The following is a 12,955-nucleotide window of genomic DNA, read 5'->3' on the forward strand; positions in this document are numbered from 1 at the left end:
GGACGTGGCCGAGTGTCCACGGGTGCTGTCCCACTACCACCAGGTATGGGGGGCCGGTGGGGCGCGGGGGGGTCCCCGAAACGCGGCTGTGTCCTGTGTCCCCTCAGATACGGTGCAGTGCCACGGGCAGACGCTGCTGCCGCGGTCGGGCATGACGGTATGGAGTTGTGGACAGCGAGGACACCTACCTGCTGGTCATGAGGAACCTGTTCAGTCACCGCCTGCCCGTGCACAGGAAGTACGACCTGAAGGTATTGGGTGCCCCCCTGAGCCCCCTTGGTCCTGTTATGGGACGTTCCCCCCAAAAACAATCTGTCATCTCTGTTCTCTCCTCTTCAGGGCCCTGGACCGAGAGGCCAGTGACAAGGAGGAAGGTACAGTGATGGTGACAAGGCAGGAGGATGGTGAAGCCCCCAGATTAGTGGGGGAGTCTCCAGGCTTATTTTCCCTTCCCCCCAATACTTACAATCATTATTCCCGCTCCTCCCCCAACAAGGATGCTTCCCAGAGGAGGGGCTGGCCCGTGACCCCCACAGGCACAGCCGCTGCTGGGAGGGTCCCACAGCCCCGGGGGCCCTCAGCTCGGGGTGTATGTGGGGACTTCCTCCCACTCTCTGCTCAGGGCAAGGAGTGCCCACGCTGAAGGACGTGGATTTCCTCAACAAGAACGAGAAGGTGTGTGGAAGAGGGCAGCAGCGCGAGTTCATGGACAAGCTCAAGCGAGATGTGGAGGGTGGGAATTGGGGGGCTGCACCCAGGAGCTGTGAGGGGGGTGCCTGCCCCCACCAGCTGTGGGAGTGGCCCCCACCCCTATGACCTGGGGTCCCCCCAGCCCTGGGAGGTCAAGGTGGTTTGGGAACCATGCCCAGTATTTGATGGTTGTGGGGGTCCCTTCTCAGTGTCCAGGCTCTGGGGGTTTTGAGGGGGCCATGCCCAGGCTCTTGGGGTTTTGGGGTGTAGCCTCTGAGGGTTTTGGCATTGCCCCCCCCCAATTCCTGCCATTGCCTCGCAGTTCCTGGTGCAGCAGAAGCTGATGGACTACAGCCTGCTCCTGGGCATCCACGAGGTGGATCGGGGGGAGCAGGAGGAGGAGGAGGAGCTGGAGGAAGAGGAGCCTGGAGGGGGTGACGAGGGGGGGGGGGGACCCTATGGCACCTCCCCGGAGGGCCATGGGGCTCCTCAACCTACCGGCCCCTGGGGCCTGGGAGTTCGACCCATGCGTGGACGTGTACGCCCTGCGTGGGGCTGAGGGGAGCTGGGGGACGGAATTTGGGGGGGGGGGGGTCGTGAGAAGCGGTTTGGGGGTGCAGGGAGCACTGAGCCCCTTACTGTGCCCCCCAGGGCCCCCCGGCGCGAGGTTTATTTCAGGGGCTGATGATCGAGTCCTCACCAGTACGACGCCCGCAAGAAGGCGGCACGCGGCCAAGATGTCAAACACGGGGTAAGGGGGCACCCAAAGCCGGGGGAGCACCCCAAAACGGAGGGTGGCAGGCTCCCCCTTGGGTTTTTGGGGAGTGGGTCGTTGGAGTGCTGAGGGCGGGCAGAGGAAGGGGTTGGGGCACTTGGGGCAACCCTTCCGGGAGGCTTTGAGGGGGTTAAGCACCTTGCAGGGTCTGGGGGGCAGGAGGGGTGGGGGTTGTGGGGAGATTGGGACTGGGGTGGCTGGGGGGGTTCAGGTGAAGCTCTGGGGGGTGCCCAGGCAGGTGTGGTTCTGTGGGGGAGTTTGGGGAAGGGGTTCAGTTCCCAGGGTGTTTTGGGGGGGTCATTGGGGGGGGGGGTCAGTTCCCAGGGGTGTTTTGGGGGGGTCAGGAGGGGCTGGGGGCTGGTCAGTACCAGGGGTGTTGTGGGGGGTCATTTGGGGTGGTTCAGTTCCCAGGGGTGTGTGGGGGGGTCAGGAGGGCTGGGGGCTGGTCAGTTCCCAGGGGTGTTTTGGGGGTTATTCGGGGGGGGTCAGTTCCCAGGGGTTTGTGGGGGTCATTTGGTGGGGCTCAGTTCCTAGTGGTATTATCAGGAGGTCATTTGGGGGGAATCAGTTCCCAGGGGTGTTTTGGGGGGATCATTTGGGGTGGTTCAGTTCCCAGGGGTATTGTGGGGGGGTCAGGAGTTGGGGGCTGGTCAGTTCCCAGGGGTGTTTGGAGGGTCATTTGGGGGGGTCAGTTCCCAGGGTGTTGTGGGGGGTCAGTTGGGCTGGGGGCGGTTTCCGGGTATCTGGGGCAGGGCTCTGTTCCTGGGCTGTTCCTGGGCTCTGAGCCGGTGCCCCCCAGGCCGGAGCCGAGATCTCCACGGTGCACCCCGAGCAATACGCCAAGCGCTTCCTCGACTTCATCACCAACATCTTCGCCTGAGGGGTGGCTCCCAGCCCTCCCCATGGGACCAAAACCCCGCAGGGTGTGCTGCCCCCCTAAACGCCCAGGGCCCCCACAGCAGCCCCCCTTTCCCAGTGGGATTTCACTACTTAAGTGCCTTAACTTTATGTACGGGGGGGCTGGGGGGCTTGGCCGCGGCACTGGGGAGATCTGGGGTGGCCCCCCCTGCACAAGGGGCTCTGGGACCCTTTTCCCTCCCAAAGCTGGGAGGGGGTCAAACACACTCTTGCCCCAGGGAAGGGGGGTGAAAGGGGCCCCCGCTCATGACCTCTCGGGGGTGCAGCCCCACCCCTCTCCCAAATGAGGCTGGGGGGACACTCCTGCCCCCCCCATGTGGGACCTGGGGGGGCTCCACAGCTCCTCCCTTTACTGCAGCTCCCGGGGGTCAGGGGAGGACGGCGGCCTGGTGTGACCCCCGGGCGGGCGGGGCCCTGCTGGGCTGACACCCCTGCCCCCGTTTGTGGGATTGTCGTATGTTGTATTCCCCTCCCCTGTTTTGTGGGGCTTCTTCCCTGCTCATACCCCGAAATAAATTATTGAACGGCCCTGAGTCTGCCCCGTTCGCTGGTTCCCTCGGACCCCCTGCGCCCCTCAACCGCCCCGGGACCCCCTTTCCCCGGGACCCCGAGTTCCGGACACAACGCCCCCGCCAGGCCCCGCCCTCCCTCGGCCCCGCCCCCGTCGGGTCAGTTCCCGCCGTCAGAGCCCCGCCCCATCACTGACCACGCCCTCGCCACGCCCCAGGCGCGTTGCCATGGCGACGCCCTCCACCGTCGGCCCCGCGCGCCGTGCCATGGCCCCGCCCCCTCCCCCGTTGCCATGGCGGCCCGCCCCGCGCGGAACGTGAGGCGGCGCGCGCAGGGCGCCCCCGCCGCCGGACGTGCCCGCGATGCTGCGCCCGCCGGCCCGGTGGGTGCGGGACCCCCGAGCCCCCCCGGCACCGCCCCGCCCTCCGCCCCGCGGCCCCGGCCCCGGCCTGGCCCCGGCAGCCCGCTCTGCCCCCGCCCTCCGCCCCGGGCCTGCTTCTGCCTCCGCCGCGGCGAACCCCGGCCCCTCCCCGGCTCTGTCCGTTCTCCTCGGGCCTCAGCGGGAGCCCCCGAACCCCCGGGCCTTATCGGGACTCACCGCCCCTCCCTCGGGTCTCATCGGGAGCCCCGGGCCTGTCCCCGCTCCGGGCCTCAGCGGGATCTCTCTGGCCCTCCGGGTCTGTCCTGTCACCGCCGGGCCCGTCCGTCCGCCCGGGCCTCATCGCGACCCCCGGCCGTGTCCTGATCCCCCCGGGCCTTACGGGGACCCGGCGCCCCGGGGCCTGTTCAGCCCCATTCCGGGCCGCAGCCGCCATCCCCCGCCCGGCCCCCGCGGGAGCCCCTCGGGAGCCTCGGGGGGCTGGGGGACAACCGGGGGACACGGGGGGACACCCGGGGCGCGCGGCGTGTTCAGCCCCCCCGATCCGCCGGGAGCCCCGAGACCGATGGCTGGGCAAACAGCCCTCGACGCCCGCTCCGGGGTGCGGGATGGGTTTGGGGGAGCCGCGGGGCGCTGGGGACCCCCCGGAGCTCGTGACCCGCCCCCCAAAAGTGCTGGCGGGGTGCTGGGACTGTGGGTGCTGTGGGGTCCCCTGGGGACACGGAGGGGGTGATGCTGATGTGTTATTGTAGGGTCACCGGGCGGGGGAGGTTTGGGGGGGGTGACAAGCCCCTAAACTGCGTTGGGGGTTGTGGGGGCCACCTGTGACCCCTCTCTTGTCCCCCCGTGTCCCCCCAGCCTCGGGCTCGTGGCTCTGCTGATCCACCGCGCTCGGCTCGTGTCCCCATGGGCTCACCAGGTGGGTGGGGAACACCCCGCTCTGGGGACCCCCCGGGCCGTGGGACCCCGCTCGTGCGTGACCCCTGGCTCTGGGGACCCCTTTGGACCCCCCCAGGGCTGTGGGGACCGCCTTGCCCACCCCACACCTATGGGACCCCCTGGCTCTGGAGACCCCCTTGGAACATCTCCCCCTTCATCTGTGGACCCCCCCGGCCCTGGAACACTCCTTGGGTTCTGGGGACCCCCCTTGGGCACCCCCCGGCTGTGGGACCCCGCGGGATGGGGAGGGTGTTCTGGGGAGGTCCCCAGGGGTCAGAGTGTGGTGACACCCCCGGGCTGTCCCAGATTTGGGGGAGGGGGCAGGTTAACCCTTAAAGTGGCACCTTGTGTGTAAACGTCCCTCCAGGCGGGCGGGGGACACTGTGGCCCCCTCAGAAACCCCCCTGGGTGCCGGTCCTGGCTCTGGGCATTCTGGGGGGGGGTCCCTTAAGAGCCCAAACTTCAGAGGGTTTTGGGGGGTCATGTTTCGACTCTGATGGTTTTGGGGGATGATCCAGATTCGACAGGCTCTGGGGTTTTGTGGGCTCCATCCCCAGTGTCAGAGGATTTTGGAGACCCATGCCAGGCTCTGAGAAGTTTGGGGGTTCCATCCCCAGTGTCAGAGGATTTTGGGGGTCCATTCCCAGTCTCAGGCTTTTGAAGATTCCATGCTCAGATTTTGGGGTTCCCATGGGCAGCCCTTGATGGTTTTGGGGTGTCCCCCTGCCAAGTTCTTTGTCCTGTCAAGGATGTCGGGGTGTGTGGGGGCCACCAGGTGATGGTGCCAATGGGGCCAGTCTCTGGGGGTTTTGAGGGTCCCATGCTCAGCCTCTGGCAGTTTTGGGGTCCCCCAGTGTCGTTTGTGCTGTCAAGGGTGTTGGGGTGCAGGGGGTCTGACAGTGGGTCCAGGCTCAGAAGGTTTTGGGGATCCATCTCCATCCCTGATAGTTTGGGGTGTCCCTTGGGTTTCAGGAGGCCCGTACCCAGTCCCTGGGGGTTTGAGGGCCCATGATCAGCCTGACGGTTTTGGGGTGTCCCCGCGGTGTCGTTCATGCTGTAGGGGGTGTTGGAGTGGGGGCGCCACCAGGGTTGGGTGAAGTTGCCAGCAGGGTCCAGTTTCGGGGATGTGAGAGTCCGTGTCCAGCCCCTGATGTTTTGGGGTGTCATGGGTGTTTTGGGGGCTGTGCCAAATCTCTGAGTCTTTGGGGTGTCCATGCTCAGTCCCTGTGTTGGGGTGTCCATCCTCAGTCTGGGGTGTTTTGGGGTATCCGTGCCCAATCTGGGGGTGTTGTTGGGCGTCATGCTCATTCCCGGGGTTTAGGGGACGAAACACTCCGTGCCCGATATCGGGGGTTTGGGGGGTCCGTGCGGGTCTCTGGCCGCTCGGTGCCCAGCCCCTGACGCTGCCGGCTGCCCGCAGTGTCGTTCGTGCTGTCGAGGATGTCGGGGTGCGGGGGCCCCGCAAGAGCCGGGTGACGGTGCCCAAGCGCGTGTGGGAGTTCGTGACGCGGGAGCGCGCGGCGCGCCTGGCGCTGGGCGCAGGAGGCGCGGGTGCGGATCCTGGTGGACGGCGAGACCCCGAGCTGTACGTGCTGCAGCTCTGCGCGACCCCCCCGGGGCCCCCGGCGGCGCGGGGCTCTGCCCGGCCCGCAAGGCGCTCAAGGCGCTGCTCAAGGAGACGGAGAAGGACTGAAGAAGCGCAGCCAGCGGCACGGGGAGGTGTTGGGGGCCCGCCCGGAGCCCCCCGCGGGCGCCGCCGGCCCTCCCGGCGCCGGGCCGGCTCGGGACGAGGAGCCGGAGCGGCAGTGCCCGATCTGCCTGGGCGAGATGCGCGGGCCGCGCACGCTGGAGCGTGCCGGCACTCCTTCTGCGGGGAGTGCATCGCGGGGCGCTGCAGGTGCGCTCCGCCTGCCCCGTCTGCGGCCGCTTCTACGGGCAGCTGGTGGGCAACCAGCCCCCGACGGCCGCTGGTGGTCACCCGCGACGCCGCGCTGCCCCTGCCCGGCTACGAGGCCTTCGGCACCATCATCACCAGTACGTCTTCCGCCGGCGTGCAGGGGTGAGTGCGGCACGGCGGGGCGCGGGGGTGGCCTCAAATCGGGCCGGGTGATCCCAGATCCCGTGGGGTGGATGGCCCTGACCCAGCCCTGTGCCCCCAGTGCTCCAGTGGGTACCCGAATGTCCCGGGTGTGCCCCCAATGGCCCCGGGTGCCCCAAATCCTGCTGAGTGTCCCCAGCATCCTGGTGTCCCGAGACCGTGATGGTGTCCCAAACCGGTCCTATAGCCCTGGTTGCCCCCAAATGCTGGTCCAGCTCTGTGTCCCCAACACCCCTGGGTGTCCCCAATCCTGATGAGTGCACCTGTCCATGGTCTGTGGCCCTGGCAGCCCGGGTGTCACCAAATCTCCTGGGTGGCCCTGGCACAGTACTGTGTGCCCAACACAGTCCTTATGCCCTGGGTGTCCTCAAGTACCCCTGAGCCAGCTCTGTGGCCCCTATGCCCCTGGGTGCCCCCAAACCCTGCTGGGTGTGCCCAGCGCCCCTGGGCTGTCCACACATCCTGATAGGTGTTCACCAGGTGTCCCCAGATCCTTTGGGTGTTGCTGGCATGCCTGGTGCCCTCAAATGCCCATGACACAGCCCTGTGTCCCTAATACCCCTGGGTGCTCCAAACCACCGCTGGGTGCCCCCAAAACCCTGCTGGGACCCCCAAAACCCTGCTGGGTGCCCCCATCCTGTGCCCCCAGCCCTGATCCTCATCCCTCCATCCCTTCTGTCCCCCATCCCTTACCCCCCACCCTCCAGTCAGGTGAAGTGTCCCCAGACCTTTCCCCTGTCCTCCTGTCCTCTTGTCCCTTACCTGGTGTGTGTCCCCCTCCATCCCCTGTGCAGGTGGAGCACCTGAACTCGGGGGTGCAGCACCTGGGCACCGCAGTGGCACCTGTCCCCCGTGCTCCCATCACTTCTGCCCCCTTCCCGTGGCCCTGAACCTGGGGTGCAGTACCCGGGCACCACCTGGGCACTGACACCTGTGCCCTGGGCCCTTCCCTGCCACTCGGAACCCTGCGCAGGTGGAGCACCCGAACCCGGGGGTGCGGGTACTACGGGCACCACGCGCGTGGCGTACCTGCCCGACTGCCCCGAGGGGAACAAGGTGCTGGGGCTGTTCCGCAAGGCCTTCGCCCGCTGCCTAACCTTCACCGTGGGCACCTCGCGGACCACCGGCCGTGCAAACGTCTCACTGGAACGCATCCACCACAAGACCAACTGCACCGGCGGGCCCCAGCTGTGCGGGGGGCACCTGGGGGGCGGGGGGGCACCCGGGGGTACCTGGGGACACCTGGGGGGTACCTGAGGGTTGGGACAACATCCACCAGGCCACTGCCGCACCAGCTGTGCAGGGGGGGTCTGGAGGCACCTGGGGGCGTGGGGGGACACCTGGGAGGGCACCTGAGGGGTTGGGGAACATCCACCACGAGGCCAATGGCAGCAGCGGTGCGGGGAGGGGGTGCTGGGGGGCTGGGTGGGGTACCCGGGTGGGGGGGGCAGGAGAATGGCTGAGGGGGGGAGCCCCCCGCGGGGCGGGGCACGGCCTGACTTACCCCCCCTTTGCCCCCAGGTTGGGTACACCGACCACACGTACCTCCGCCCTGGGTGCAGAGAGCTGCGGGCCAAGGGCATCACCGAGGACTGAGCGGGGGGGCAGGGCCCCCTCCCGGGCAGGGGGATCCCCCCACGCACCGGGACCCCCCAGGATCACCCCGGGCAGCGAGTACCCCCCCGGAGCCTCCCTGGGCAGCGGGGCCTCCCCAGACAGCAGGACCCCCAGGCAGGGGGATCCCCCCATAAATGGGGACCCCCGGGGCAGGAGGAGCACCCCCCTGGGCAGAGCGACCCTCCCACTCAACGGGACCCCCCATGCAGGGGGACCCCCCCATTCAACAGGACCACCCCTGGCAGGGGGAGCCCCCCGGGCCCCCTGGCTGGCAGTGGGGGGCACAAGGACGGGGCCTGGCCCCGCCAAGGGGGCTGGTGCCACACGGCCCCCGCAGCACGGACAGACAGACCCCTGTACATAGCCCCGACCCCCAGGACGGACGGGGGGATCCCTGCCCCCTGCCCCCCAGCCCCGGGGGGGTCCACCCTCGGGGAGGTTATTTATTTTTTATTTCCCCCCCAGGTCTGTAACTTTGATCCAATAAAATATGCAATGGATTGAGGGGTGCTGAGGGGGCTGGGGGAGGTTGGGGGGCTTTTGGGGTCTTACGGGATTTTGGGGTGGGATATGGAGGTGGAATGTTGGGGTGAGGACGTTGGGATGGGGGCGTCAGGGCATTGGGATGGACATGGGGACGTAGGAACAAGGGCATGGGACAGCAGTGATGGCACACTGGCCTGGGGCTGTGTGGATGGGACACCTGGATAAGAAGTTGGGACACTGGGATGGGAATGTGTGACTGGGGCATGGGGCTGGGATCTGAGCTGGGGACGGTGGCAGGAGACCCCAGGTGGGGACACTGGGCTGGAAAACCAGGATGAAAACACTGGGATGCGACACTGAAATGGGACATTGGAATTTTGGCATGTGGGCACTGGGCTGGGCCCTGAGATCAGGGGGGTATTGGGGTGGGACAATACAGAGTCATGGAGTGGACTGGGTAAAGGGGACCCTAAAACCCATCTGGTCCCACCCCCTGCCAGGGGCAGAGACACCTCCCACTGTCCCAGGCTGCTCCAAGCCCTGTCCACCTGGCCTTGGACACTCCCAGCCACAGCTGCTCTGGGAAATCCATTCCAGGGCCTCTCCACCCTCACAGGGAGGAATTCCTTCCCCATATCCCATCCATCCCTGCTCTCTGGCAGTGGGAAGCCATTCCCTGTGTCCTGTCCCTCCATCCCTTGTCCTCTCCAGCTCTCCTGAGCCCCTTTAGGCCCTGGAAGGGGCTCCAAGGTCTCTCTGCAGTGAGGTGAACACCCTCAGCTCTCCCAGCCTGGCTCCAGAGGGGCTCCAGGCCTCGGAGCAGCTCCATGGCCTCCTCTGGACTGGCTCTAGCAGCTCCTCATCCTCCCTGTGCGGGACCCCAGGGCTGGAGCAGTCTGCAGGTGGGCTCTCACCTGCGCAGGGCAGAGGGGCAGAACCTCCCTCCCCTCTGCCCACGCTGGGGCTCAGCCCAGGCTTGGGGGGCTCTGGCTCCAGCTCTCGGCCCCCGGCACCCCCAGGTCCTTGTCCCAGGGCTGCTCCCTCTGCTCATCCCCCTGGATCCATCCCGGGGCTGGCCCTGACCCAGGGGCAGCACCTGCCCTTGGCCTTGTCAAACCTCAGGAGATTCCCACAGGACGCTGCTCCAGCTTGTCCAGGTCCCTTGGGGTGGCCCTGTCCTTCAGCAGTGTCACTGTCCCGCAGCTCAGTGTCACTGCCAAGGTCCCCTGGGTCCCTCTGTCACGGCTGAAGGTGTTCAGTGACACTGACCCCCGAGGGCACCACCGCCCCTGATGTCCATGGGGACTCTGAGCCCACGACCCTTGGGATGTGACTGCAGCTAATTCCACATCCCCCAAACATCCAGCCCTGGGATCCACCTCCCCGGGGGGATGCTGGGGAATCCTGCCAAAAGTTTTGGGAATTCCAAATGAATGAAATCCCTGTCCCTTCGCTGTCCTGATGGGGTCACTCCCTCAGAGGCTACTGGGCAGGACCTGGCCTTGGTTGGGCAGAGCTGGGGTTCCCAAATCCCAAATCCCAAATCCCCTCTCTGTTCCCTCTGTGCCTCAGCAGAACCTTCCCAGGAGGATCCAGCCCAAGACCTCCCAGGACCCTCCTCTCCATCCTCCCCAGAAATGGGGACAACGTTTCCCTTTTTCAGTCGACTGGAATTTCACCTGCCTGCCAGGTGTCCTCTATTTCTACTTCCATAGGGGATGGGGAGGGTCTATAAGGGATATGGGGCATTATAGGGGATATGGGGAGGCTACAGGGGGCTATAGGGGATATGGGGGGGCTATAGCAGATATGGGCAGCTATAGGGGATATGGGGGAATTACAGGGGATAAGGATGGGCTATAGGGGATATAGGGGTCTGTAGGGGATATGAGGGGGTTTAGGGGATATGGGGGAATTATAGGGGATAAGGACGGGCATTACGGAGTATGGGTGTGGCTATAGGGGATATGGGGGGCTTTAGGGGATATGGGGGAGTTACAGGGGATATGGGAAGGTTATAGGGGATTCAGGTGTGGCTATAGGGAATATGGGGCTCTACAGGGGATGTGGGATCCGGGGCATTCCCCAGCCCAGCCCTGTTCTGCAGAACCCAGCAGGGAGTGTGGCTGGGCCGGAGCTGGGCTGGGCTCAAGGCTGTGGGGAGAGCCCCAGAGCAGCCGAGCCCTGGTACAGCCCCCAGCGGGTTCCCCCCTCTCCCAGAGCCCCCCAAATCCCCCCGGGCTCAGCTGGCTCCTCTCCATGGACATCCTGCAGGGCCATGGATCAATGGATCTCCTGGTTCTGCCGGGACAGGGCTGGGGTTGGCAGCATCGGGAGGGGCCTGGCTGGGACCGGGGTGGTTCTGTGTCCTGGGTTGTAGTTTAGGATGTATTCTATCACCATCTTCAGTTAATGGCCCATCAATGCCTTGTGCATGACTCGGAGATAACTCCCTCTGGGAGTTATCTCTCTCTTTAATGGGCCATCAAGGCCCTCTTCCATGACTCATCATCCCATTGTGAGATGCTCCGCCCATGGGGAAGAGCCAAGCATTCTCACCTGGATATAAGCTGGGATTTGGGACAGTAGAAGCAGCCCTCACCCACTGGATTCCCAGAGGACCGGAGCTACCAGACCTTTCTACAAGATTTCTGTTTCAGGAAGACCACCTGGTCTGGACTGTTTCCATCACCCTGATCAGGTTGTATTCTGACTCTGTCAGTGGTTTTTCTTTTTGTATTTATTTTATTTTATTTTATTCTATTTTATTTTCCTTTTCTTCTCATTAAATTTTATTTCTGACTTAGAGCCTCTCACTTGGTTTGTTTTCAAAACCACAACATTCTGTCCCACCTCAGGGGCCGGGATTCAATTCCAGGGACAAGGGGCTCCTTCCCTCAAGTGATGGCATGAGGGAACAGTCAGGAGTTTTTTGTTGTCAGGGATGTTTGTCCATGTAAATAATTTCTTTTCTTTTGCCTTTGGTTATCAATATTGGCGCTGTTCCTGTTCCTTCTCTTATCCCATTGCTGTTTCCAGTAAATCGTTTTTATCTCCCCCTGGGATCTTTGCCTTTTGTGCCTCCAGTTGGAGAGTGTTATAAGTGCATATTATATTACTGGCTTTTCACAAATATTAAAATGAATGCTATGTGTATAATGTTGGAAAGCTTTGCTGTATTAATATAGTTTATTTTATTTCTGCTATTAAAAAAATTAGAAATAGTAGTGTGATAAATATATCTATATCTTTATCTATATCTATATCTATCTATAGAAATAGTAGTGTGATAAATATATATATTTCTTAGGCTATAGCATAATATTAAAATAGAAACTATGTGATGTAAAATGCTTTTCGTAGTTAACTCGGGGAATCATAAAGATAATCAGGAAATTCACATTCTTGGATTATCCTCTTCTGGATGAAGATAACAGCGACAGACACCAGAACCCCAAAAGAAGAATTTATTGTCTCTCCATTATCAGGGAGTTGGGGACAGAGAGGAACCACAAGGAGAAATGGAATGGGGATAAGTTGGGGGTTGAAACAAAACAAAAAAAAAAGTTTGAATAATGCATGGAGAATTATGAATATGCTACAGGATGGTGCATTTAAAGAAGAGTTTCTGAGTTGGTGTGTGCTCTTGGCTGAATGCCAAACACCCAGCTGGGGTAAACCTTTGTTTTATTCTGTCTCCTAGTTGTCTTTTCATGAAACTATTTAAATTTTACCGAGAAAGGGACCCTCATTTTTCACAGAGAAGGATGGGGAGCAGTGTCTGGTTTGGAGTCTCCAAGTTGGGGAGCACCATCCCCAAACCAGTACAGCCCAAAGTCGGACACGAAGGGTTGAGACAGCCACAGATCTGCCCAGAGCAGGCTGGAAACAGCCCTGACCTGGGGTCTGTGTGCTTGGTGCAGAGCCCTGGGCACAGGGCTGGCTGTGCTCACCTGGGTGTGGGTCCAAGCCTGGACACATTTCCACATTCCCCTTTTCAGAGCAGGGACAGGGCTCAGGGTCACTCTGTTGCTGCTCTGTGGGATTTGAGGTCATGACATGAGAACATCCAGCGCAGTCAGGGACACTTGGGCTGAGTGTTCAGAGCTGCTCCCTTCCTCTGGCCTCGGGTTCCACTCTGGGAACCTTGATAATCATCTCCATCTCAGGGGGAGAGATGGGAGGAGGATTCTCCCCAGACTTTCACCCCCTTTAGCTCCTTCAGGCCTCTTACAGCAGCTTTGGAGAATCCAGAATTGCCTTCGGATGTCAGGGAAGGCCTGTTCCTGGTTCTGGTTCTGCCAGCTCACAGCAGATTTGGAGTCAAGAAGGAGATTTCCAGGGAGGTCCAATGTGGGCCTGAGAGATTTCAGCCTGCTGGCAGCTGGGAACTTTTTCCCAAGGAAAAGTTTCTCAAGAAAGCGTCTTCTCAAAACCATCTTGGCAAATAACATTCTTTCTCCAAACAATCTTTCTCCAGAGGTTTTGCTGTTTCTCTAGTTTAACCAAGAGGATTAGAGAGGTGTCATTCCTATTCACACCA

General features: G+C 62.6%; 1 long non-coding RNA gene and 2 pseudogenes across 1 annotated transcript in view; all 3 read left to right on the top strand.

The window, feature by feature from the left end:
- LOC136372682 (phosphatidylinositol 5-phosphate 4-kinase type-2 gamma-like) overlaps positions 1–2,873 on the top strand; it is a 5,420-nt pseudogene extending 2,547 nt beyond the window's left edge.
- LOC136372830 (uncharacterized) overlaps positions 1–12,955 on the top strand; it is an 87,185-nt gene that overhangs the window by 21,959 nt on the left and 52,271 nt on the right. The window lies entirely within an intron of this gene.
- LOC136372826 (probable E3 ubiquitin-protein ligase DTX3) lies at positions 4,179–7,952 on the top strand (annotated as a pseudogene).

The sequence above is a fragment of the Sylvia atricapilla genome, chromosome 29, assembly GCF_009819655.1.
Source record: "Sylvia atricapilla isolate bSylAtr1 chromosome 29, bSylAtr1.pri, whole genome shotgun sequence".
In the NCBI taxonomy this organism is placed as follows: Eukaryota; Metazoa; Chordata; class Aves; order Passeriformes; family Sylviidae; genus Sylvia; species Sylvia atricapilla.